Source organism: Rhincodon typus, chromosome 11 (assembly GCF_021869965.1).
Source record: "Rhincodon typus isolate 14 chromosome 11, sRhiTyp1.1, whole genome shotgun sequence".
Classification (NCBI taxonomy): Eukaryota; Metazoa; Chordata; class Chondrichthyes; order Orectolobiformes; family Rhincodontidae; genus Rhincodon; species Rhincodon typus.
The window spans coordinates 12,842,144-12,868,908 of record NC_063342.1 but is presented as its reverse complement, the minus strand read 5'-3'; the positions used below and the strand labels follow the sequence as shown (position 1 = coordinate 12,868,908).

General features: G+C 41.7%; 1 non-coding gene across 1 annotated transcript; it reads right to left on the bottom strand.

Annotated features, from left to right (window-relative positions):
• Positions 1-6,557: 6,557 nt before the first annotated feature.
• trnan-guu lies at positions 6,558-6,631 on the bottom strand. The gene has a single exon. It is a non-coding gene; the product is annotated as a tRNA-Asn (tRNA).
• Between the last annotated feature and the right edge of the window lie 20,134 nt (positions 6,632-26,765).

Sequence of the window (26,765 nt, the reverse complement as noted above, 5' to 3'; positions counted from 1 at the left end):
GCTATTGTCCTTTGAAATGGAAGTGGTTGCAGATTTGGAAGGCATTGCCTAAGGATCTTTGTTGAATTTCTGCTCTGTAATTTGTAGATCATACTCTCTGCTATTGCTGAGTGGCTGGATTGGATTTATCTTGCTTTTTCAGTATATGATCTACCTGGACAGTTTTTCGCATTGTTGGGAAAACAGACATGGAAAGCAGAGCAGTTGCCTGGCAGACTCAGCTCATTGCTTGCTCCAAGCGACATTCCTTCTGGCCAGTCCAAGGGAGAGGCCTGTCAGAGTCGGGGATAGGTGTAAACTCTAGGCAACAGTCTGGGTGCATCTCATCCAGGACTGTCCAGTGGGGCCTTTCAAGGTGACAGGGCATCGGGGTGGTAGGGCATAATCAGCCTTTCAGGCCCATCCACAAGAAATAAGGGAAAAGGAGGAGGGGTGGTGGGTATTTTAGGGGCAAAAATAGCCACTGCTGAGCCTTGACCGGTCAATCTTCAGGACCAGGGCCTTCTGGATCTGGGGAAGGGCAAAGTATAAATTGTGATATTCATGGTGATGGTCATCAGTAAACTTCTAATTCCAGCTTTTATGAAACTCAAATTCCAGCAGCTGCCATGGCTCACCTCTATCATGCAATTTTGCCAGCTGCACAGAGTTGGAAATGAGGTGGGAGGTGGGAGGTGGGAGGGAGGGGAGGGTTGTTGCCTAGTGGATGGGATGAGTGGAGGTGGTCTGGAACCTTCCCACAGAAGTGCGGAGAGCTGGTGCAACAATCAAACATAGGACCTACTAGTATTTAAAAGAGTGAAGGCAGCACTGGAGAAAGCAGATATCAGGGTTTGCAGCAAGCCTCAGGAGCCTGGACCTGAATGTACCTGAAATAGAAACAATACGAGGACATGACTTCCAGAGTTCTGAAGACAAGTCAAACCAGACTCAAAGCATTAACTCTGTTTCTCTTTCCACTGATGCTGACAGACCTGTTGAGTTTCCCCAGCATTCTCTGTGCCTGTGACAGGACGAGGGATGGTTTAGAACATAGAACATAGAACATAGAACAGTACTGCCCAGTACAGGCCCTTCGGCCCACAATGTTGTGCCGAACTTTTACATTAATCCTAAGGTCTAGCTAACCTTCACCCCTACCGTATACTATCATCCATATGCCTATCTAATAGCTGCTTAAATGCCCCTAATGAGGCCGACTCCAATACCATCTCCGGCATTGCATTCCGCACCCCGACCACTCTCTGATTTTGTTTGGGGTCAGGGCCAGGAATTGTCAATAAATGTGGTCTTCTCTCCATAGGGGACTAAAGATGTATGTAGACACTTTGTGGAAGGATTGCTGTTACGCTTAGTGCTGGGTCTCTAGAGCCGCTTATCAATTGCCAGTGTAAGGTGTTACAGACCAGAACAAACCCCCTCAAAATATATTAGGAAGATAGCCTGGACCCTAACATTTTCTTATTTTAAAGTTAAATATAAGGCATTACATTCCTGATGCAATCCAGTTGATCAAACTATTCGAGGGTAAGCAAAACACGCTTTATTCATGCACCATAGGTAAAATACAACAAAAGACAAAGTAAAGGAAAGAATTGGCTTAGCTGTAACTCTATCAAAATTCTTCACAAAATAATGGACACAGTAACTATTATTAATTTACTATTCCAAAATAGTAATATCCCATGAACACAAATTTGACAAAGACAAATTCAGAAAAACAGATTGTCTCACAAATAGAGCCAGAGCAAGAAAACACCAAGCGAAAGCTCTGAGAGAATATAGCAGGGAAAGGTGTACTGTAGCTTCCAAACCCTGCTGACACTGCAGCAACAACTGCTGAAAACTAAAACTAAAAATACTGCTTCTGCGGGAGCTTGGCCACACTCATTCAGGCTGCTTATATTGTTCCAACTTTTAAAAAAAATCCATGCTTCATTAGCTGTTTAGAAGTTTTCAATAGACAGCTTTTCACCTCTGCCTTAAAGCCTGTCTTTAAAAAAAGCACAAAATACATCTCTTATAGCGATAGTTATTGTCCATAATTCCCTCTCCCCATTTACACTCTCATTTTGTACATGTGTCTGCCTCACAATTCACTTTGTGAGCCTGGGTTGTGTTTGCCTGGAATTATGGATGGTGGTGGTAGAATTCCCAACATTCTTATCATTCCATGATATATCAGGAATTTATCCATTGCTATGTGTTGGATGGCTTGCAGGTTATTATGAGACCTGTTTAACTGAATTATTGGGGATTGAACCTGAGCTTCTACCATTGAGGCAGAGACACTATCCACTACAAGATTACCTTCTTTTAATCTGTATCAATGATTTTTAACCTCATCATTCCAGAGAAATCAAGGTGTGATTCGACAGTGTCAACTTATATAAGTCTCATCAAAAGTTGATCTTTGAAACCTACAGGCTCTATAACACCATAAGACATAGGATCTGAAATAGGCCATTCAACTCATTGAGTCTGCTCCACAATTCAATAAGATCATGGCAATTCTGATAATCCCCAACTTCACCTTTCTGTTTTAACCCTTGATTCCCTTACTGATCAAAAATCTGTCTATCTCTGATTCCTTGTTCCTACTTTGGAAGGAAGTATGCTGGATATGCATTGTAGTCACCAACAAGTATTGGCCAAAGTTTTCCAATCGTGATTGGAGATCACAGACACAACAAAAACAGTAGAGTATCAACGACTGAAGGATTTCCAGCCTGGATTTTAATGCATACCACTCTGCCAAACCCCCAGAGAACCCCTAGAGGAGAAGGGAATACTCCACTGAAGGCAGCGACTTCTGTAGACATTTAAATTGCAGCAGATGTGTTAGAAGCAGCTTCAGCAACTCTCAGGTGCAACAGCAGTTTATTTTACGCATTTTAATCAAAGATTCAATGTTATTCCTTTGGCTTTTGTGTAAGTGTATTGATTTATGTACGTTTGGTATATTTAATGTGGCTTTACATCTAGTTTAAGGATTCAATGTGATTGTAATTTGATCAATGTTAGTTTAATTAGTTCTTATTTATTTTAAAACTGCAATGTTTTTCAATGATTTCCCTGGAGTCTCACAGGCTGAGGGATGACCTCATAGAGGTTTATAAAATCATGAGGGGCATGGACAGGGTGAATAGCCAAGGTCTTTTTCCCAGGGTAGGGGAGTCCAAAACTAGAGGGCATGGGTTTAAGGTGAGATTTAAAAGGGACCTAAGGGACAACTTTATCACACAGAGGGTGGTGCGTGTATGGAACGAGCTGCCAGAGGAAGTGATGGAGACTGGTACAATTACAACATTTAAAAAGCATCTGGATTGGTTTATGAATAGGAAGGGTTTAGAGGGATATGGGCCAAATGCTGACAAATGGGCCGAGATTTATTTTGGATATGTGGTCAGCATGGACGAGTTGGACCGAAGGGTCTGATTCCATGCTGTATATCTCCATGATTGTCAGTTTAACCTGCTAATAAAGTAGTTATACTTTTCCCTGGCACATTGTGGCAGTGCAGGGATTAACACTGAAGAGAAGGTGCCAAAATTTCATTGATGAAACGTAAATATTTTTTCTTGTTGAAGAGAAGAAAAGGCAGACTAGAATTCTTGAAATATGTAAGCCTGCTAACCTAAAAAAAATGAGTTTTGTGAGGTGAGGTTGGAAGAGAGTTTGTAAAATGCAGTTGCCTTCAGGATGATTCTGACTTCATTTGACATTTAAAATTAAAGTGGGAGATATCAATCAGTCAGTACTGTTCACTGGCTTTATGAGTCGTCAAAAATGTGGTTACCTTGAAGATACCTCAGATAACAGTACCAGTGGTATCTGTGATTTCAGAAGATTTCAGCTCAATGGCATTTCTCACAAAGCAGGAGAATAACTTGATTTTAATTTCCATGCCTGGGAATGTTCATTGACTATAGGAAAGATATTGTTAAACTTGAAAGGGTTCAGAAAAGATGGACATGGATATTGCCAGGGTTGGAGGGTTTGAGCTACAGGGACAGACTGAATAGGCTGGGGCTATTTTCCCTGGAGCATTGGAGGATGAGGTGTGACCTTATAGAACCTTATAAAACCATGAAGGGCATGGATAGGATGAAAAGCCAAGGTGTAATTTCTTTGGGGGATAAAAGGGGACTCAAGAAGTAGAAGTATGGTGAAAGGGGAGCGATATAAAAGGGAACTAAGTGGCAGAGGGTGTGACGTATATGGAATGAGCTGTCAGAGGAAGTGGTGAAGGCTGGTATAATTACAACATTTGAAAGGGATCTGGATGGGTACACAAATAGGAAGGGTTTAGAGGGATATCAGCCAAATGCTGGCAAATGGGACTTGATTAATTTAGAATATCTGGTCGGCATGGACAAGTTGGACTGAAGGGTCTGTTTCCATGTCTATGACTGTATGACTGTATGATGGGTGGGGAATGGCCTACATCAAGGAGTTGATGGTGCAGGAGGAGGGTACAAAGCATATGCTTAGTCTTCAGAATCCCACCGTGACCAGCGGAGTTTCAGACACAGGCACCAACAAAGGTAAGTTGATGAGTTGAGTGATGCATCATTTGTGGTGGGACTTACCACAATTGGACTTACTTTGTGACAAAGAATAATTTCGTCTTCCTTTTCTCCTCTCACAAATGCAGCTGAGAGTTTGGATGCAAACGGTTTTCCATTGCCTCCACTTCCTGAGAGACCAGAAAGAGATGTGGATGAGACAGAGGCAAGTCCTTCACATCAGTGTATACCTATAGTCGAGGATGGAGGGCATTGTCCCAAGGGTGGCACATTTGCCTTTGTCAATGGTGCTGACAAGGATGCTTTACATTTTAAATTTGTCGAGATTGAGGACATTGTGGAATGAGACACCAACAGAGCTACAGGAGAAGGCCCCGATGAACCTGCAGTAGACAACAAGCCTGCAGCATTTCCAACTCAAGCTGAGCCTTTCTCATGTTGTCATTGCATCATGGGACACACAATGAGGGTCATGAACATGATGTAGCAACCCTAGAGGAAAGGTGACTGTCACATTTACAGGGTTTTCAAACATCTCAGGACAATTCAGCCTCATTTGTGCAAATTCTAAATTAATTCTGAAAGGACGAAAAGCATTCTAGGGCAACCAGTGATAGGCAATAAGCCAGTTGGGCCCACATCCTGTGAGTGAATAGAAAATGAAAATCCATCCGGACCCGAAATGCACATTTGGAGCAGAATCAGAAGCATCAGAATTAGACTCCAAGGTGCTAGCTACAGCAGAGCTCTGAGATTCAGTATCTGCAGCTTACTCAGCAACAGAATCCACCTGGGGCTGTAACTCCTGCACCTTCTGACCAGGAGCAACTATGCACAGACTCTGAGCAGCTGCAGACCAGTGTAGAGGCAACTGGTGCCAGGCATGTGTCCAGAACTAAAGAGGTCTGATCAGGAAAAAGGATAAATAGAGAAAGCATGAAGGTCCATACCTGTAACATTATTCTATTTCAATTTTGGCCTCACCTCTCCAAACCCTCCTATAATGCTGTAATGGGGGAGATATAGTCTCTGTATTCATTCTTGTCTTTTATGTCCTTGTTCGATGTTCCACTGTATGTTTTGTTCTGTAATTTTTTTGACTTCATTGTTCACTTACGTAACGGCACTTTTTTAACAAATGTTTTACTGATGTTTTTGCACATGATTTTGATAGTTGTTCAAATTAACCTTCAGTTGAAAAGAATGTGAAACGTCTATATTTAAAACTTATAGAAGTTAAGGAACCTCATTTGCACAAGTTTCTCTTGGCTGGGAAATGTTTTTATTCAGAGAAATGCAAAATATCTTTAGCGTACAAAAAAACATTGCACTTTAAAAGTCAAACTATACCTGTAACTGCTTCAAAACGTTTTTCTTTTCGTAAATAAAAACATTTTCCAACAGTTTGCTTGCAATTCTTGGTGGAAAGCAGTTACATCGGTCTTCAAGATTTAATCGGCTAAAGCTACACCAATGAGGCAGTGTTTTGTTGCCTTGGCAGTGCGTTATGTCTGCACCTCATCGCATAATCCAGGAGGCCTGTTTGTTTCTGAGTGCATGTAATACTCATCCATCTCATTCATTTCTGTTGCTGGCTCAACTCCAAAGTCAACAGTCAGATATGCATTGCACAACATCGTGCCAAACGCTTGAGGCACTGTCACAAATGAGTATTGTAAGGTGCCCTCTGACTCCATAGAGTCATAGAATCCCTACAGTGTGGAAACAGGCCCTTCGGCTCAACAAGTCCACATCAACCCTCAGAGCACCCCACCCAGACCCATCCCCTATAACCCACCTAATCTACACATCCCTGAACACGACGGGCATTTTAGCATGGCCAATCCACCTAGCCTGCATGTCTTTGGTCTGTGGGAGGAAACCGCAGCACCTGGAGGAAACCCATGCAGACACAGGGAGAATGTGCAAACTCCACGCAGACAGTCACTCGAGGGTGGAATCGAACCCAGGTGCCTGGCACTGGGAGGCAGCAGTGAGCCACCATGCTGCCCCAAGCGAAGGAGCTCATGTCTCTGGGTGGATTTGAACCACCAACCTTTCGGTTAACAGCCAAACACGCTAACCAATTACACCACAGAGACTTGCCCAGGCTATGAAAGTGTGATTGAAATGCTCTGCATTGTACTCTCGACCACCTGATGCACTGTGGCATGTGCGATGTTCCTGCCCCTGTGAGACAGTGTAACAAGTCATTAGTTTCAATGGATACCTCTTAGCACCCAGAAGCCATCACATGATTCCCGGTAATTAGGTCATGCATATTCGGGGTTCACCAAGACAAATGAATCATGTGTACTTCCCCGGTTATCTGCATTCATGCTTAGGAACTTCAAATCTGCAACACGCACAATCATAACTTTCAAAGAGCAGTCCCACTTCCTGTTGATGAATGAAAGAGCTTTCTGTAGTGGTGACTTCAATGAAATATGTGTTCCCAACCATCTTCGGTTAGCCAGCAATCCCACAGAATGCAAAATCCCTCTCCCTTACCCTTACTGGGGACATGTCAAATTTAATAAATACTGAACTCATGCGAAACATCACCTCAAACACATGGTGAATGCAGTACTTTGCAACAAATTCTGACATGTTGGATATGTCTCCATTCCCGGATTGAAATGAACCACACAAAAACATTCCAATGCTATGTTGACTTTTGTCATCACTAATAAGGCCATACTGCATCTCATGTTCAGCAACAGATCTTCGTTCAATGTCACACCAAGGCAACCAACTGCATCCTTGTCCTCACACACAGCTCCTTAGACATCATTTCGTACAGCTTTGCCTGTACACTTTCTCTGGAGCGAGGAAACTGACCATCCTCACATGCAGTCTAAGATATTGCCGCACCCTCTTCTGATGGTCCCTGCTTTTGCCCCTCACAAAAGCCGCCGTGCAGAAAGAGGAGGCAGTAGTGGTGTCATTAGCTCAGTAAGCCAGAATCACAGTCAAATATTCTGGGAACATGTGCTCACCTCACACCACGACAGATGGTGAAATGTGTTATAAAGCGGAAGTTGACCCTCTCCGATAACTAAAACTGAAGCACCAAAAGAGGAGCACCTTGCCCTATAATCTGTCAAAAAGGAGTGTGAAAAGTGATATAATGAGCTTCTCAGCAACTTCTAGTGGCTAAATAAAATAAAGCCCTAACACTCACTTTACAATCAACAAGTAACAATCTATTTATCTAACTCTAACAGTGAATAAATTAACTAATCTATTAACAAACCAAAATAGCCCCTTCTAACTACTAACTATTCCTGAATAAAACAAGTTTCTAATGGTATCCTGTTCCAATAAATACAAGTCCCATTTATATAAAATGAAATAAAAGTCGAATGTAGTCTCTTGAAATTACAGCCAAGTTATATGTATTTTGTGATGTCCTGTGTCTTCTCCATCGAATCTTCTGTCAGGAATATTAACTATTTGTGCTGTTGTTACTTGTGATTTTGATGGTGCCTTCTCTAAGACTTAGAGAAGTCTGTGAGAGCCAGCCATGCTCTCTTGAGAGCTGAGAGCCGTTAACTCTGGCAGATGGCAGTTAACTCGCCTAACTTTGTCTGACTGCCCTCTCCTTTTATACCCTCAATGACACATCAATTTCTTACAATAAGGTTGTTGTCAAAGTATGTTGTCAAAACCATCAGATTTGAATTTAATTGGTTTTTAGTATCTGAGTGCCAGATTCGAATTAATTGGCTAAATTCAAAACTTGTTTTGATCACAAAACAAAACTGCTGCTTGGCTACTAATAGTATTGGCCTTTTGATACAAATGTTTCAATTTGAGTGCTCTCTGTGGACCTTCAATCCCAGAAGCTGCTGCACACAGACATCCTTTTTGAATCTCTAAGCAGAGAGAAAGCACATCATAGTTTAAAGGGACCACGCAATACTTACCCTCTTAACGTTTTACAAACACCAAAGTCTAACTTCCTGCCTCCCAATCCACAAGCACACTACCCAAATTCGCAACATGCCCCCAAAAGATAAAAGAGCCATTATTATGAAAAGATAGCTTCATTGTATTCTTTTAAAACCTTAACTCCATTATATTACTAGATCCATAGCTCATTAATTTAAAGTTACACATTTTATATAAAATCTATTTATATATAACAATGAACACTACTGCTTCTATTTTATATAATTTTTTTTCTTCTAAACCCATGATAATGCACCTGTCATAATATTTTCATGACCCGCAACATCTGTAAATTAGATGATGGTAACATGAGACTCCAATGAAATAGTCTGGTGCTGTTGTCCTTAAATTACAGGGTTAACGGAAAGATTCTTGGCAGTGTGGAGGAGCAGAGGGATCTTGGGGTTCATGTCCACAGTTCCCTGAAAGCTGCCAACCAGGTGGATAGAGTTGTTAAGAAGGCGTATGGTGTGTTAGCTTTCATTAAGAGAGGGATTGACTTCAAGAGCCATGAAGTTATGCTCCAGCTATACAAAAGCCTGGTTCGGCCTCATCTGGAGTATTGTGTTCAGTTCCGGTTGCCTCCTTAAAGGTAAGATGTGGAAGCATTGTAAAAGGTGCAGAGGAGATGTTGTCTGGAATAGAGGGAAGGTCTTATGAGGAAAGGTTGAGAGAGCTAGGGCTTTTCTCTTTAGAACGACGAAGGATGAAAGGTGACTTAATCAGAGGTGTACAAAATGATCAGAGGTATAGATAGAGCGGGCAGCTAGAGACTTTTTCCTAGGGTGGAGGTAGCTATTACGAGGGGGCATAGTTTTAAAATGAGTGGAGGTAGATATAGGGGAGACGTCAGAGGTAGGTTCTTTACTCAGAGAGTGGTCAGGGCATGGAATGCATTGCCAGAGAGGGTAGTGGAGTCAGCCTCATCAGGGGCATTTAAGTGGCTATTAGATAGGCATATGGATGATAGTATAAGTTCGGGGTGGAGGTCAGATAGACCTCAGGTTTAGGGTATAAGTTCGGCACAACATCGTGGGCTGAAGGGCCTGTAGTGTGCTGTACAATTCTATGTTCCAAATCTTTCCAGAAATGTCAAAGGATTGTGATTGATATACACAAAATCATCTCTAATACATTGTTTGCAACGCAAGTATTAAAATGTTGTAAGGCCAATACCAAACTTGGTTACTCCTTTTCAATGGTTGAATATTTTTTCTGTTGGATATTGATTTTTGTTTTGAAAAATAATTGATATGCAATTCAATTCCACAATCATCCTCCTGTAACAACACAGCTCCAACACCTACATCGCTTGTGTCTATGGCAACTTTAAAGAGTTTCAAGAAATTTGGTGTAGCTAAAACTGGTGCGGTGGTTAAAACTGCTTTTCAATTCTCAAGTGCCTCCTGACATTGTTCTGTCCACTGACATTTCATGTTCTTTTTTAACAAATCCATCAGTGGTGCCACAACACGACTGAAGTTTGGTACAAATTGCCTGTAGAACCCGCTCAGTCCTAAACATCGTAGCACCTCCTTCTTCTAGGATGATCTTGGAAATTCCTCAATGGCCTTCGTCTTCACATTTGTTGGTGTCATCCGTCCTTGTCCGATGTTGTGTCCTAAGAAAATTACTTCCACCTTCGCGAATTCTGTCTTTGCCAAATATATGACCAAATTTGCCTTCTGCAGTCTCTGATAGAGTTCTGTCAAATGTTCCATGTGATCTTTCCACGAATGCCTAAAGATCACTAAATCATCTACATAGACAGCACAATTAGTCAATCCTGCCACAACTCTGTTCATAAGTCTTTGTAATGTGGCTAGTACGTTTTTCATTCTAACGGATATGACTTTATATTGATATAGCCCATGTGGGGTTACAAAAGCAGAAACTTCTTTTGCTCTCTCCAACAATGATACTTGCCAGTAACCAGAAGTAAGTCCAAGTTTATGATGTCAATTGCTTGTCCTACATTTTCCTCACAGTCCTCCAGCCTTGGAGCTGAGTATGAGTCAGATTTGGCCACAATAATCTACACAGAATCATTGAATACCATCAGGTTTTGGAACTAACACAATCGGCGAACTCCACTCACTTTGACTCAGCTCTATCATGTCTTCTTGGAGCATCGCTTCCACTTCCTTCTGTACCTGCTTTGCTTTGAGATGATTAAGCCTGTTTTCTCAGAACAGTGTTCCCTACCTCAATCCAATGTACTATCATGTTAGTCCTCCCCCTTCTATTTCTACGTATGCCCTCATAGCAAGCCTTGCAATTCAGATCCACCTGCTTTTATTCACTCAGACGATGAGGGCATTACTGGCCAAACAACATTTATTGCCCATCCCAGTTAAGACTCAACCACATTGATGTGCTGTGTCTGGACTCACATGTAGGCCAGACCAGGTAAGGATGGCAGATTTCCTTCCTTGAATGTATTAGTGAACCAGATGGATTTTCCCAACAATGGATTCATGGCCATCATTAGAGTATTAGGTCCGGATACTTACTGAATTCAAATTCCAACGTCTGCTGTGGCGGGATTCAAGCCTGGGTCCCCAGAACATTACTTGGGTCACTGGGTTAACAGTCCAGTGATAATACCACTAGGCCATCACCTCCCCTTCTCTGTGCCTGGGCCAGATAGCTCACTGTCCTATCTCATTCCTTAAGGACATCCTCATTATTCAATTTATTCTGAGATGCCTCAAAATCCAAATGATCTGGATTTGATTCCTCACTCTGAGTGGCAGTAACCAATACTTGTATCTCTGGTTCTGTTTTCCTGTCATACAAAGTTTTCAGCATGTTCACGTGACATACCTGACATTTCTTTTTCCTATCTGGCATCTTTACCAGATAATTCACCTACTTAACTTCTTTCAATCCGATAGGGACCACTAAACCTTGCTTTGAAAAGATCTCCTACCACTGATAACAGCCAATACTTTATCCCCATGGGCAAATATACAAATTTTAGATTTCTTATCTGCTTCTTGCTTCATTAGGTACTGTGCCACCTTCAAACGTTGCCTACCTAATTTACTGACTCTGTCTAATCTTTCTCTCATCTCAGATACATAATCCAATTGTGAGATCTCTGACTTTGGACCTTTCAACTTTTCCTTAATTAATTTTAAAGGCTCTCTTACATCATGTCTGAATATCAATTCAAATGGAGTAAACTGAATGGATTCATTTGGAGCATCTCAAATAGCAAATAATACAAGTGGAATACCTTAATCCCAATCATTTGGATAATCCTGGAAATAAGCCCTCAGCATTGTATTTAGGGTCTGATGCCACCTTTCCAATGCTCCCTGGGATTCAGGATGGTATGTACTTGATTTAAAGTGCTGATGCCTAACCTATCCATGACTGCCTTAAATAGTTTGGCAGTAAAATTGGACCCTTGGTCTGACTGAATCTCCCTGGTTAGTCCATAACGGTTAAAGAAAGCAAACAAATCCTTCACCTTTTGCTTTGCCCCAACATTCCATAATGGAATTGCCGCTGGAAACCTGGTAGACACATCCATTATGGTTAGCAAATACTGATTCCCAGTTTTGGTTTTAGGGAGGGGACCTACACAATCAATCATAACCACGTGAAAGGTTCTTCAAATGTGGGAATTGGCATCAAAGGCATTGGTTTTATCCCTGCCTGTGGCTTTCCTACCATCTGACATGTATGACAGGTACAGCAAAATTCAAACACATTTTTACGTAATCCAGGCCAATAGAAATCCTTCTGTATCTTAGCCTGAGACTTCCTCACTCCTAGGTGACGTTCTACAGGTAATTTGTGTGCTACCTGCAATACTTCCTGTCTGTATGCCACCGGTAACACAATCTGGTGAGCTTCTGTCCATTTCTCCTCTGCACTAACCTACCAAGGTCCCCATTTCCACCTTAAGATTTTATCTTTAGTAGCGTTCCGGAATGCACTCTAATTCCTTTTCCAAGTAGGCTTTATGATATAAATCCTTTATCGTCTCATCTGTTTGTTGTGACTCTATTAATCTTTCAGAACTAAACACCTCTACCTGATCCTCTACCTGCTTAGGTTTTTCCTTTACTGTTTCATCAAACAGGGTGTCAGCTAACTGGACCTCCACTCCTTCATCCTTCTCTTTGGTTTTCCCATCTTGCTTTAACTTATGGCTATGAGATCTTGTCACCACACAGTCTGGAAAAATTCCAGGGTATTTTTCTTTTAACTCCTCAGTTTTCTTTTGGCCTTTCCACCACAATGGACATCACTCCCACCTATAATCCAGCTCTTAAAAAATCCCGAAAGAACTGTGGATGCTGGCAGCTTGTTGTTGTTGTAATCCAGCTATATTGTTTCCAAGAACAAACTGTATTCCTGGAATAGCCAATTTTTACATCACTCCCACTATCACTTCCCCAGTCTTGTTAGACTTTCTAGCCTTACCTTACACAGGGCAACACTAATTCTCTCTCCACTTATTCCACAAATTACCACTCTATCGGGCAATATTTCAGAAGGAGTGCATGCGCCAGTGAGGATAGAAATAGAAAGATAGACCAGATGAATGCGTGGCTGAGGAGCTGGTGTAGGGGGTAGGGTTTTCAGTTCTTGGATCATTGCAATCTCCTCTGGGGTGGAGGTGACCTGTACAAGAGGGATGGGTTGCACTTGAACTGGACGGGGTCCAATATCCTCATGGGGAGATTTGTTAGTGTTACCTGGGAGCATTTAAACCAGTTTGGCAGGGGTTTGGGACCCTGAATAAGAGAGGGGCTAGCGAGAAGTCAGGGGAAAATACATCACCATCAAGAGAAAGTTTACTGTTCAGGATAGCCAGGGGCACAGTTAAGGGAGGGAAAACACTTCTGGTCTGCATTTGTTTCAACACATGAGGTCTGACTGGTAAGGAAGATGAGCTCAGAGCATGGATTGGCTCTGGGGACTGGGATATTGTAGCCATAACAGAAACATGGCTGAGAGAAGGGCAGGACTGGCATCTCAATGATCCAGGATACGGAAGCTACAGAGTACAGGTAAGCGAGGAGGGGGAGTTGCTCTTTTGATAAGGGAGGACATAACAACAGTGCTTAGAGAGGATATTCTTAAGGAGTCATCAAATGAGGCCATATGGTTAGAACTTTGAAACAAGAAGGGGATGGTCACTCTCTTGGGACTGTATTATAGACCCCCAAATAGCCAGTGGGTTCCAGAGGAGCTGATGTGTTGGGAGATTGCGGATAGATACCTGTAGGAATAATAAAGCAGTATTGGTTGGAGATTTTAGTTTCCCATGTCTTTACTGGGCCATCCAGAGCACAAAAGGCCTGGATGGAGTGGAATTTGTCAAACGTGTCCAAGAAAGTTTCCTAAATCAATATGTAGAGGGCAATACTCGAGAGGTTTCAATATTGGACCTCCTCTTAGGAAATAAGGTCGGGCAAATGACTGAAGTGTCAGTCAGAGGGTACTTTGGGTCCAGTGACCATAACTCTCTTAGTTTTAACATAGTTATGGAAAAAGCTAGGACAGTTCCACAGTTTAAGGTGCTGAACTGGAGCAGGGCTAATTTTGGGGCCATTAGGCAGGATCCAGCAGATTTCGATTGGGTGAGTCTATTTGAAGGAGAAGGAACGACTGACAAATGGGAAGCTTTTAAAAGTGTGATATCAAGAGTCCAGGGACAGTATGTTCCTGTTAGGGTGAAGGGAAAAGCTGCAGATTTAGGGATCCCTGGCTGACAAAGGATATTGAGGTTCTGGTCAGGAAAAAGAAGAAGGCACACATTGGGTCTAAGCTATCGGGTTCAAGTGTATCCCTAGATGACTATTAAACTGTGTAGGAGCACACTCAAGATGGAACTCAGAAGAGCAAAATGAGGGTATGAGATTGATCTGGCAAATGAAGTTAAAGATAACCCCAAAAGATGTTATAGCTAAATTGATTGATTGATTGATTTTATTGTCACATGTACTGAAATGCAGTGAAAAACTTTGTTTATGAGCAGTACAGGCAGATCACAGCAAGCAAAGGATGTACAGATCAAAAAGGCATACAGGTTACATTAGTGGTTACATTATTTGAGGCTAGAGTCCATTCAACAGTCTGATAACAGCTGGAAAGAAGCTGTTCCTGAACGTGTTGTGCATGGGTACAGACTTCTGTGTCTTCTGCCTGATGGAAGAGGTTATAGGAGATCATTACTGGGGTGCAATGGGTCTTTGATGTTGGCCGCCTTTCTGCAGCAGCGAGCCATGTAAACAGAGTCCATGGATGGAAGGTTGGCTTTTGTGATAGTCTGGGCTGTGCACACCGCTTTCTGTAGTTTCTTACAGTTCTGGACACAGCAGTTGCCATACCAGGGCGTTATACACCCGGACAGCATGCTTTCAATGGTGCATCTGTAGAAGTTGGTGAGTGACCTTATGGACATGCCGAATTTCCTGAGCCACCTGAGGAAGAAGAGACGTTGTTGTGCCTTCCTGAATGTCGCATTTACGTGGGAAGTCCAGGACAGGTTGTCAGTTATCGTCACTCTGAGGAACTTGATGCTCTTCACTCTCTCAACCTCCGTTCCATTGATGCATATGGGAGCGTGTTCTCCTCCTTTCTTTCTGAAGTCGATGATCAGTTCTTTAGTTTTGCCGACGTTAAGTGACAGATTGTTTTCATTGCACCACAAATGATCTGGATGTGAATTTACAAGGCATGATTAGTAAGTTTGCGGATGATACAAAATTACAAGGTATCATTGACAGCGAAGAGGGTTACCAAAAATTACAGAGAGATCTTGATCAGATGGGGAAGTGGGCTGAGGATTGGCAAATGCAATTCAATACAAACAAGTGTGAGGTATTGCACTTTGGAAAGTCAAACCAGGTTAGGACTTATACAGTAAATGGTAAGGTCCTGAGGAGTGTTGTGGAAGAGGGGGACCTGGGAGTACAAGGACATAGTTCATTGAAAGCGGGGTCACAGGTAGACAGGGTGGTGAAGAAGGCATTTAGCATGCCGGCCTTCATTGGTTGAGGCATTGAGTATAGGAGTTGGGATGTTATGTTACAGTTGTACAAGTCGTTGGTGAGGCCGCACTTGGAAGATTGTGTGCAGTTTTGGTCACCCTATTATCAGAAAAACAGGGCTAGTAGACCTGAGTTATAGGGAGAGGTTGGCCTGGATAGGACTTTATTCCTTGGAACATAGGAGAATGAGGGGTGACCTTATTGAGGTGTATAAAATCATGAGGGGCATAGATAGGATGAATGAATATAGTCTTTTTTTCCCAGGGATGGGGAATTGGAAACTAGAGGAATAGTTTTAAGGTGAGAGGGGATAGATTTAAGAAATACCTGAGGGGCAACTTCTTCACACAGAGAGTGGTGCGTATATGGAATGGGATGTCAGAGAAAGTGGTTGAGGCAGATACAATAGCAACATTTAAAAAACATTTGAATAGGTGCATGGATCGGAAGGGTTCCGAGGGATATGGACCAAATGTGGGCAATTGGAACTAGCTGAGTGGGCACTATGGTCAGCATGGACCAGTTGGGCCGGAGGGCCTGTTTCCATGCTCTATTGCTCTATGACTCTGTATAGTCCATGACTAGGCTGTGCACTCTCCTGCAGCTCCTCAATTTCTCTTGGGATTTCCTCTACCACCTTAAGTAATCCCACTGGTTTAGCCTCTTTTACCACATCCTTTGTCCCCAGTGCCCCTCTTAATCCACCAGCACTGAGACTTTGTGTGTCCCACCTTATTGCAGAAACACCTGAGGTCTTTCACCTCTTTTCCACCCTCTTGTGCTTCTTTTTTCACATGTGGTAAACTGTTTCCAGCATGATCTACTTTTTGTTTTTCATTGAAGAATTTCCCTCGTTCTCAATTTCTATCCCTCACAGGATGAAATTGCTGTCCGAAGCTAAATTTTGATTTATGCACTAATGCATATTCATCCATCATCTCTGCAGCTCTTCTCGCTGTTTTAACTTTCCGTTCCTCAATATGAGTTGTGACCATTTCTGGGAGAGAATTTTTAAACTCCTCCAGCAGAATGACGTCGCTAAGAGCCTCATGTGTCTTTTCTACATTTAAAGCCCTCATCTATCTATCGAAGTTGTTCTGTTTAATTCTTTCAAGCTTGTTATATGTCTGACCTGGTTCCTTTCTTCTATTTCTGAACCATTGTCTATATACTTCTGGTACCAATTTGTCGGCACTCAAAACAGCCTGTTTTACTTCTTCATATTCTCCTGACACCTCCCCCGACAGATCTGCAAACACCTCACTAGCCCTGCCTACCAACTTGATCTGAATTAACATTACCCACACAGTCTCTGGCCAGTTCATCTGTTTCGCCAATTTCTCAAAGGAAATGAAAAAGGCTTCTGCATCTTTTTCACGGAATTTTGGTAATGTTTTGACATATTTGTATATATTCCTATCAAGTCTTTGGCTACAAGATGGGTCTGCTCATCATCACTCTCCTCCTCACTTAACCTGTCTTCTATCTTCATTTCCATCATTTTAAGTCAGCTATCCTGTCTAATTTGCAACTTTTGAAGTTCAAACTCTCTCTCTTTCTCCCTTTCTTCTCTCTATTTTTCTTTTTGCCTTTCTTCTGCTTGTAGCCATAATTCAAACAGTTTCAGTTCCCCTTCCTGTTCAAACTGCTTCATCTGCAATTGAATTCTAGCTATGTCCCTGTCGGGAGGTGATGGCATAGTGGTATTACTGCTGGACTGTTAGGCCAGAGACACAGATACCATTCTGGTGACCTGGATTCAAATCCTGCCATGGCAAATTGTGGAATTTGAATTCAATAAAAAATATCTGCAATTAAGAATCTAATGATGACTATGAATCCATGGCTGATTGTTGGGGGAAAAACCCATCTGGTTCACTAATGCCTTTTAGGGAAGGAAACTGCCATCCTTACCTGGTCTGGCCTACATGTGACTCCAGACCCACAGCAATGTGATTGATTCTGAACTGTCCTCTGGGCAAATAGGGATTGGCAATAAATGCTGCCTAGCCAGCAACACCCTTATCCCATCAATGATTTTTTTAAAAATTCCAAAGATTCTTTTCTTCAAATTTAAATGTCAAGCTATTGCGGTAATTATTTCTTCTTTTCTTCTGGAAAAAAAACAGCCCCAGCTCCAGCTTGTCTGCCAAATCCAGCAGCTTTTCCTTGCTCACCTTGTGTATAACCCCTAAAGTCATTTCTTCCACCCCCATAAAACTCTTAGTGACTGAAAGAGCCATTACCTCACTTTTGATTTAACCAACAACAAGCAGCCAAAATTAAACAGATTTTCTACCTCTCACCTAAGTTTTATTTAAAGATCTAGGATAACTGTCCCCAAGTCTGTTTAAATCAGCTGGGACCTTTCATACCCTAAATCTTTTCAAATCTGTCCAGATCCCTCCAGATCTGTCCAAATCCATCCAAGTCTGTCCAAATCCCAATCTGTCCCAGCCTGTTCAAATCCCGGACCTGAGCTGGCCAGATCCCGGATCCGAACCCCCAATCTGTCACAAAGCAGAAGTTGATCCCGCTATGGTAACTAAAACTGAAACATCCAAAGAGGAGCACCTCACCCTACAATCTGTTAAAAAGGAGTGAGAAAAGTGGTGTAACCTGCATCTCAGCAACTTCTAGTGGTTAAACAAAATAAAGCCCTGACACTGACTTTACAATAACAAATAACAATTTATTTATCTTCCCGGTCAGAGAATCAGTACTTAATAGGCAGTACGATGGCTCAGTGGTTAGCACTGCTGCCTCACAGTGCCAGTGACCTGGGTTCAATCCCAGCCTCGAGTGGCTGTCAGTGTGGAGTTTACATGTTCTCCCTGTGTCTGTGTACAGATGTACAGCCTAGGTGGGTTAGCCATGGGAAAGTGGGGTTAAAGAGTAGGCAGGCAGTGGGTCTGGGTAGGATGCTCATCAGAGAGTCAGTGTGGACTCGAGAGGTCAGTGATCTGTTTTCATAATGTAGGGAGCTCCCATTCCCATCCTATTACCTCAGATGAATACAGCGCCCCCATCACTGTCACTATCATCATTCCTTTGGTGACTCGACACAAGGAAACCTGTAATGAGTTGCCTGCTTCCCCAAGAACTCCATGCACCATCCCCCGATAAGCTCTCTGATTGTTATTGAGTGAAATCCCATCACTGACTGGAGCGCTCTCCCCAGGCTAACTGGGCAGGAGAACCCCTCCTGAGCATGGCCCAGCCCCCAGGCTGATGTCTCCATAAAACCTCAAGTGACCTACCTGTACGATAACCTTGAAGGATTACAGCTAACCTTTGGAACAGATCATGGCCTAATTGCCAGATGGAAAGGATATGGAAGGCCAGACTTTAGTAGAGCCAAGCATGCAAACCAAGCCTCTGGATTGGAATCAGACTTACCCCATGACTAATTGTAGCTGTACCCCCTGACTGGGCATAGTCCTCCTTCATCCCACTAAAGACTGCTCCCCTTTGATTTACACACATGGCCATTTGTTTGAAGTTCTTGCAGTGCGTTTCCACACAAGTAATTGGCACCTGCTGTAGGTGTCATGGTGTAGCGTGATGCCAGTTGCAGAAGTAAAATGTCCCATTTAAATAAGATAACAGCTCTTTTGGGACATTAAAGGCAACACCAGCCAACTGAACAGCATGCTGGGAATTGGATCGTGCCAGACACTTATGCAAGCCATTTACCTTGACTGATTACAGGTGTTAATGAGACAGTGGAACTGAGATAGTAAACCAGGAAGCTTGCAGCATTCCCTGTAAATTTGGTTCAAGCCAGGCAGATGCGCAAGCCATTCACCATGATTGACTATATTGAATAGGTGTTGATGGGACAATGATGTAAACGTATGAGGGGGGACAATAGATCGGAGTTTCAATGAAACTGTTTCATGACGTCTGGCTCCTAAATTTGGCTCAATCAATAGGGAAATTACAATATCCAATACCATCATTTGTAACACCTTTTCCTGGGACGGAAACTCAATTTACATGAAGCAACTGAATTATGTTAATTTACATTGTTATATCAATTTGCTGAAGAAGGGTCCTGACCGAAACATCCTCTGATGCTGCCTGACTTGCTGTGTTCCTCCAGCTCTACACTGCGTTATCTCTTGTTGTTTGAGGTTGCCCATTATACTTCAAAAGTGCTTGAATGGTTGTGAAGATGTTTTGTAGTCATGAATATGCATCATTAATAGTAGTTACTTTTCTGTTTCAAAACTTTGGCTAATAATATGTTTAACATGGTTATGTTTTCCAATATGGCACAGTGTGTTATCTAACTCACAAGTATCACATTCCTTGTGGCCCTTTGAGCTGAAATCTTCTAAGATTACAGAGACCACTGGTACTGTTATCTGAGTATCTCCAAGGCAACTCCATATACAATGCTTCATAAAATCAGTGAACAACATTGACCTTTCAGCATCCACCACTTTCATTGAAAATATCAAGTGAAGTTAGAGCCATCGTCAATGCAATTGTAATTTACAATCTACACTATATCCACTGCACAAAGCAGGATTTGGGTTTTGCAAAACCAAAACTTAAAATATTTATGAACAAAACCAGAAATTGCTGGAAAAGCTGAGCAGCTCAGGTAGCATCTGTGAAGAAAAAAATCAGAGTTAACGTTTCGAGTCCGGTGACTGAGTTCTGAGGAAAGGTCACCGGACCCGAAATCTGATGCTGCCAGACCTGCTCAGTTTTTCTAGCAACTATTGTTTTTGTTCTTGATTTACAGCATCCACAGTTCTTTTGGTTTTTATTTAGTATTAAAACATTTGTAATTTTTAAAAAGCATATGTGCATTTACTGTAGCAGCTCGCATCAGATAACTCCACTTCTTACAGCATTATTTGACGATCCTGGGAACTGCACTGTTTGCAAAGACAATGGCAGATATTTCCTTCCATGCCGCACCTTGAACTCTCCTTGGCGATCTGGACTGCTGTTCCAAAAATTCTGCTCTGCTTTAATTCTGGCGCCGCTAAAAATAAATTCACATCTTCGACAGTGAAATTTTGGCAATGTCTCTTCATGCTAATGTCCCGCTGTGCTCTGCAATGGAAATGTAAGAACTTCTTCAGCAGAATCTCATTTTAAAACATTGCATTTTTCAAAAATATGAAAACTAATTAAGTTAGATGACACTTACAATAATTTAAAAACATCGTACATTGCAAGTTAATATGGGGAACCAATTAAATCAGCAAGGATGACAGTACATTTGGATTTAAGTATATCTGCCAGCTCATTAAACTGGCATGAACAGCTAGCAATGCCTTCACCTGAGGATAGCTCCTGCAAACTGTTCAAAAGGTTTTCAAAGTTTAAATAGATCAAAAATGCTGCCCTCAAGGGACATTCCCTCCTCCTGGCATATGATGTGGGGGCATAGTCTTCTTCCTTCTACAGTCAGAATCAAGGTCAGAGATTTCCTCAAAGGATAGGATTGCAATTTTCCTACCTTTTTCTGTCATTGGCCTGTTTCCGAATACACAAGTGTTGGAGACTTATGGGAAATTTTTTAGCGATCATATTGCACCCATAGTTCCCCAGACCATAGCACTGAACCTTTACGTATCATTAACTCCGAGCTAAAAGCCCAGCATGTAACAAATCTTTCACAGCAAATTTGGTTTAAATTATCCATGGTCTGCTGCGCAAATAAACTCAATATCAACAAGTAAACCAGCTTCAGGGATTGGGGTCATTGCAGTGAGGTTGAATTTAGAGACACATTTTCAATCGAGATTGAGAATTCTGAAACTCACCAAGAGATTCTGACTTCAGGAATCAATAAACTGGTAACAATTACAATCCAAATATAAGAAAATCTTTTTAGGGGAGATGGTGAGAGGGCAGATCAATGCAAGTCTCTCTTCTTCTGGTTCATTCATCGGACGTGGGCATCATTGGCTGGTCAGCATTTGTTGCCCATCCCTAGTTGCCCTTGAGTTGATGGTAGTGAGCTGTCTTTGATTTGATTTATTACTGTCACATGTACCGAGATACAGTGAAAAGTATTGTTTTGCATGCTAACCAGACAAATTTTACCTTACATAAGTACACCAGGGTAATAGAACAGAATGCAGAATATATCGTTACAGCTACAGAGAAGGTGCAGGGAAAGATTAACTCTATGAGAGGTCCATTCATAAATCTGATCACAGCGGGGAAGAAGCTGTTCTTGAATCTGTTGGTACGTGTTTTTAAACTTTTATATATTCTGCCCAATGGAAGAGGGTAGAAGAGAGTATAACCAGGGTGGGGGGAGGGTCTTTGATTATGTTGGCTGCTTTCCCGAGGCAGCAGGCAGTGTAGATGGAGTCAATGGAAGGAAGGCTGGTTTGCCTGATGGACTGGGCTGTGTTCACAACTCTCTGTAATTTTTTGTGGTCTTGGGTTGAGCAGATGCCGTTCCAAGCTGTGATGGATCCAGATAGGACGCTTTCTATGGTGCATCAGTAAAAATTAGTAACAGTCATTGCAGACATGCTGAGTTTCATAGCTTTCTGAGGAAGTAGAGGTGTTGTGTGCTTTCTTGGCTGTAGTGTCGAAGTGGATGGACCAGGACAGATTAGTGGTGACAGTTACTCCAAAGAACTTGAAGCTCTTGACCACTTCCACTTCAGTACCATTCATGCAGACATGGACGTGTCCTCCACTCGACTTCCTGAATTTGATGACCTGCTCCTTTGTTTCACTGACAATGAGGAAGAAATTGTAGCCTTTACATCATACTACTAAGTTGTCTATCTCTTTCTCGTACTGTCTCTTCGTTGTTTGAGATCTGACCCACTTCAATGGAGTCATCAGCAAATTTGTAAATGGAGTTAGAGCTGAGTTTGACCACACAGTTTTGACTGTGTATGGGGTACAGTAAGGGGCTGAGTATGTGCAGGAATTTTTTATTCCACTGGCATCATAAGACCATAAGACAAAGGAGCAGTATTAGGCCATTCGGCCCATAGTGTTTGCTCCACCATGTGAACAGGCTGAAATGTTTCTTAACCCAATTTTCCTGCCTTCTCCCTTGATCTTCTTGCTATCTATCTCCATCTTAAATACAGTCATGAACTTGGCCTCCACAGTCTTCTGCAACAATGAGTTCTACAGATTCACCACCCTCTGGCTGAAGAAATTCCTCCTCATCTGAGCTCTAAAGGCCGTCCATTCACTCTGATGCTGGGCCCCTGGGTCCTGGTCTCTCTTACTGGTGGAAACATCTTCCTCACATCCAGAAAGAGAAATTAAGGTTAAACTGGGAAAACAGAATATTAAAATGGAGTTAAGCCTGTAGTCTACATATGGTTGAAGGATCCCCTATCTCTCTCTTTCTATGTCTCCCTCCATGAGACCCCTCTCTGACAGATACCCCTTCCTCCATTGGCAGCCGACTTCGACTCTGTTCGTGCTCTCCTGCTTGGCCTCCCTCACTGACGCCACCTGGTACTGGAGGCCCCGTTACACAAGTATGAAGGGGTTAATTGTAAATGTCACTGAAGGATGAACTAGCCAAACCTCTGGCTCATGAGTAGGCTGGAAGTAACATTATCAAAAACAATGGTGTGAGGTAACTGTCACTGCCAAATACAACTGAAAGCCTTGAGCAGATTTTTGCATGAACAATCATGCAGAAGGAGCATTCACACATTCATCTGAAGGGTATAACTGCAGTGCAATCTGAAACAGGAGAGTGAGCAACCAGTGGTCATGATACACAACAGTACCAGCAACGTAAGTTTAAAAATGGGATGAGGTATCACAGATAAAATATAGAGAGTTAAGACATAGTTTGAAAAGTAATTACAGGATTGCTACCTATGCCAGATGACAGTGCCAGTAAAAATAATCAGAGGATCTACATGATTACATGGCTGGAGAAATGTTGCAGCAGGGAGAGATTCAGATACCAGGGATATCAGGACCAGTTATGAAGAAGGTGAAACCCTTAAAAAAGTGGAACGGGGGACGGGAACCAATGTTCTCGAGATGGTGTTATTTGGAGGGTTTAAACCAGAATGGCAGCGGGATGTGAATGTGAACAGGGAGACAGAAGAGGGAGAAGCAAGGATAGAAATAAGAGACAGAGAGATAAGAAGCAAAAGTGGAAGGAAGAATAAACAAAGGCAAAATAATGCAAAATAAAGATAAAATGATTAGCAAGGTTAAAAAGATAAGTCCAAAGGCTTTGTGTCTTAATGTGTGAATCATTCACAAGGAAACAATGAATTAGCAGCACAAATAAATATAAATAGTTCAGATGTTGTTCCAATTACAGAGACATTGTTGCAGGGTGACCAAAGATGGAAATTGAACATCCAGGCCTATTTATTATTTAGGAAGGACTGAGAAAAGGGCAAGGAGATGAGGTTTTAAATAGTCATTAAAGGGAAGATAAATGCAATCATGAGGAAGGATATTTTTTGGAAAATCATGATGTGAATACTGCATGGGTAGAGATAAAGCTTCTATAAATATGTAAAAGATAAAGATTAGAAAAGACAAATGTAGGTCTCTTGCAGTTAGAAGCTGGGGAAATTATAATGGGGAGCAAGGACTGAATGTATACTTTAGTTCTGTTTTCACAAAAGAGGATGCAAATAACCTTCTAAAAATGTTAGAAACTGAGATGAGGGAAAATTCTTCACTCAGAGCACAGTGAACCTGTGGAATTCTCAAACACAGGAAGCTGTGGCGATCAAGTCACTGAATGCACTCAAGAAAGAGATAGATATATTTTTGGATTTTAGAGGCATTAAGGGATATGGGGTGAATGCAGGAATATGGCATTGAGGTAGAGATCAGCCATGATCATATTGAATGGAGGAGCATGCACAAAGTTTATATTTTTTCAATTTTTCCTTGTATCAATCCTGGAGCCTGGTATCCCTCACCAGGGGGTAGGAATTGTATTGTTTTCTGTTATGGAAGCACCATTGTGTCTATCCAGTCCTATCCAGATAAAGGTGTGGAATAAACCAAGTATGAAAGAAGTGGTAAACACTAAATAGGTTTGCAATATTTGTGACACAAATCATCATAAAAAGAGGACAAAAGCAGAGTGTGAATACAGCTGATAGAAAGAGAAAGGTGAAGACTGGTCATCTCTCAATCAGACCTATGGTCATTGATAGTAATGACCAGCCATGTGTATGTGATTGTAATTTTCAGTCAATTTGCACCGTAGTCCATGCCTGGGAAGTTTGGAAATTGCTGTCTAATCAAGGAATCAAAAATTGTAATTTTTGTATGTTTCAGTCAACCTTGTGTTGATGTTTCATATTGTGGGTTTGGCTAAGTTTTGGATAAGTCGCACATGTCAGGGAGATAATTTTACGAGTTCCATAAAGAATTAATCTGCGGTTGATTCATACTCTGTGTCATTTGCAATTTGTTCTTGTGATTCCTGAAGTTCAAGCACTGTTGTAAGAGGAGCTGGAAATGCCAATCCTTACAAAGATTATGGTAAGAAAGCGAACCATTGAGGTTAAAAGGATGAACAATCAACAGACACAGAAGAGGAGGTTTTCCAGGACAAGTGAGCATTTCATGTTCCTATGGAACAGCAACAAATCACAGTTGATCAGATAAGTATCTTTCCAAATAGACATAAGACGAGAAAGTAGCAAGCTTTCAATGAGGAACTGTGAAAGCCACAAATCCTGTGTGAACATCTGAACATACTGCTATATATGTTAAGCTTTGTATCTTGCAACCAGTAAGAGATACAGGTGGAAAGCTAGAAAGAGAGAAGTCTCATGAAAATTCCTTCAATGAAATTCAAGATTTCAGAAGAAAATAAATCAACATGCATCTTGCTGGGAGGTCTTGTGATGCAGTCCCTGTCTTTGAATGAGAAAGCTCAGGGATTGAGCTTCTTACAAGACTTGATGTCCACAAGAAGTACATTTATAATGTGACCAAACATAATCAACTTCCAAATTATTCCCACACATAGAATCCCTACAGTGGGGAAGCAGGCCATTCAGTCCATCAAGTCCACACCAACCCTCCAAAGAGCATCCCAACAGATCCACCCCATCCTTATAAACCTGCATTTCCCATGGCTAATCCACCTAGCTTGCACATCCTAAATATTATGGCAAATTCCCCTAACTGTGGGAAGAAACTGGAGCACCCAGAGGAAACCCACACAGACATAGGGAAAGCATTCAATCACCACACAGTCGCCTGAGTGTGGAATCGAACCTAGGTCTCTGGCGCAGTGAGGCAGCAGTGCCAACCACTGTGTCACCGTGCCACCCCATCAGAGTGGGAGAAAACTCATGGTCAGTCAATCCTGATGTGGAGTATAATCTTTTCAGGCTAAAGGCTCTGGCTTCAAGCTCTTGACATTTTCCAGGATAATCAAAACACATAGGCATGTGCTATGTCTGCCTCATGTTTCTTGAGGTGTGGGAATCTTTCTAAATCATCTTACTAAAACATAATTATCACTTCTTGAGTCTGTCAAGACTCCCAGAATAAACATCATACTAAAGCTACTGATTAAAGAAGTTAATAATAATGGAAAGCACTCCATGCAATGTAGTATAGATATTATCTGGATAAAAATAATTGCATGTTAAACCTGTACAGTTTAGAATATTGTATTTCATCAACAGGTGTCACTAGGGAGCTTTAAGTAAAGCTAGAAGTAGTGACAAATGATTGAACATTTTGGTTGAAAATGCAAGAGACATTAAAAAAAACAAGACTGCTTATAATATTTATAAATATATCAAAGACATAAACAATTCCTATTTAAAGCTTCTGAAACTGATCTTGTTTGCTTTTTTGTTTTCCAATAGCTTCTGTTACTATCTAAAGCTTGCTTAAAATAAGCCATTCTTTCCTTTTGGAAAGCTAACAGCACAATTCAGCTCAAGAATAAGAACTCAATACACACCCTGACCTTCCTTCCTGTAAGTTAAGCTTTATCGTCTGATTTTCCTGTCCTAAACTACAGTTTTAACCTATTTATTACCATGTATTGTCAATGATTTCCTTTTCATTCGAATTTTATCATTTTTATCTCCTCCTGCTCATCTTATCAATTTTATCTCTTCACCTCTTGAATATGGAAAATGCACTGCATTGCAAAATGGCCCAGTTCTTTGCTCAAAGACCATGCTGACTGAGTGAGTCTCAGCTGAGGAGGCATCACTGTCAGATCAGTACAAATAGTGCATGGATATGGATGTCAACAATCAGCAAAATAACCCAAATCAAACTCTTAGTCCTT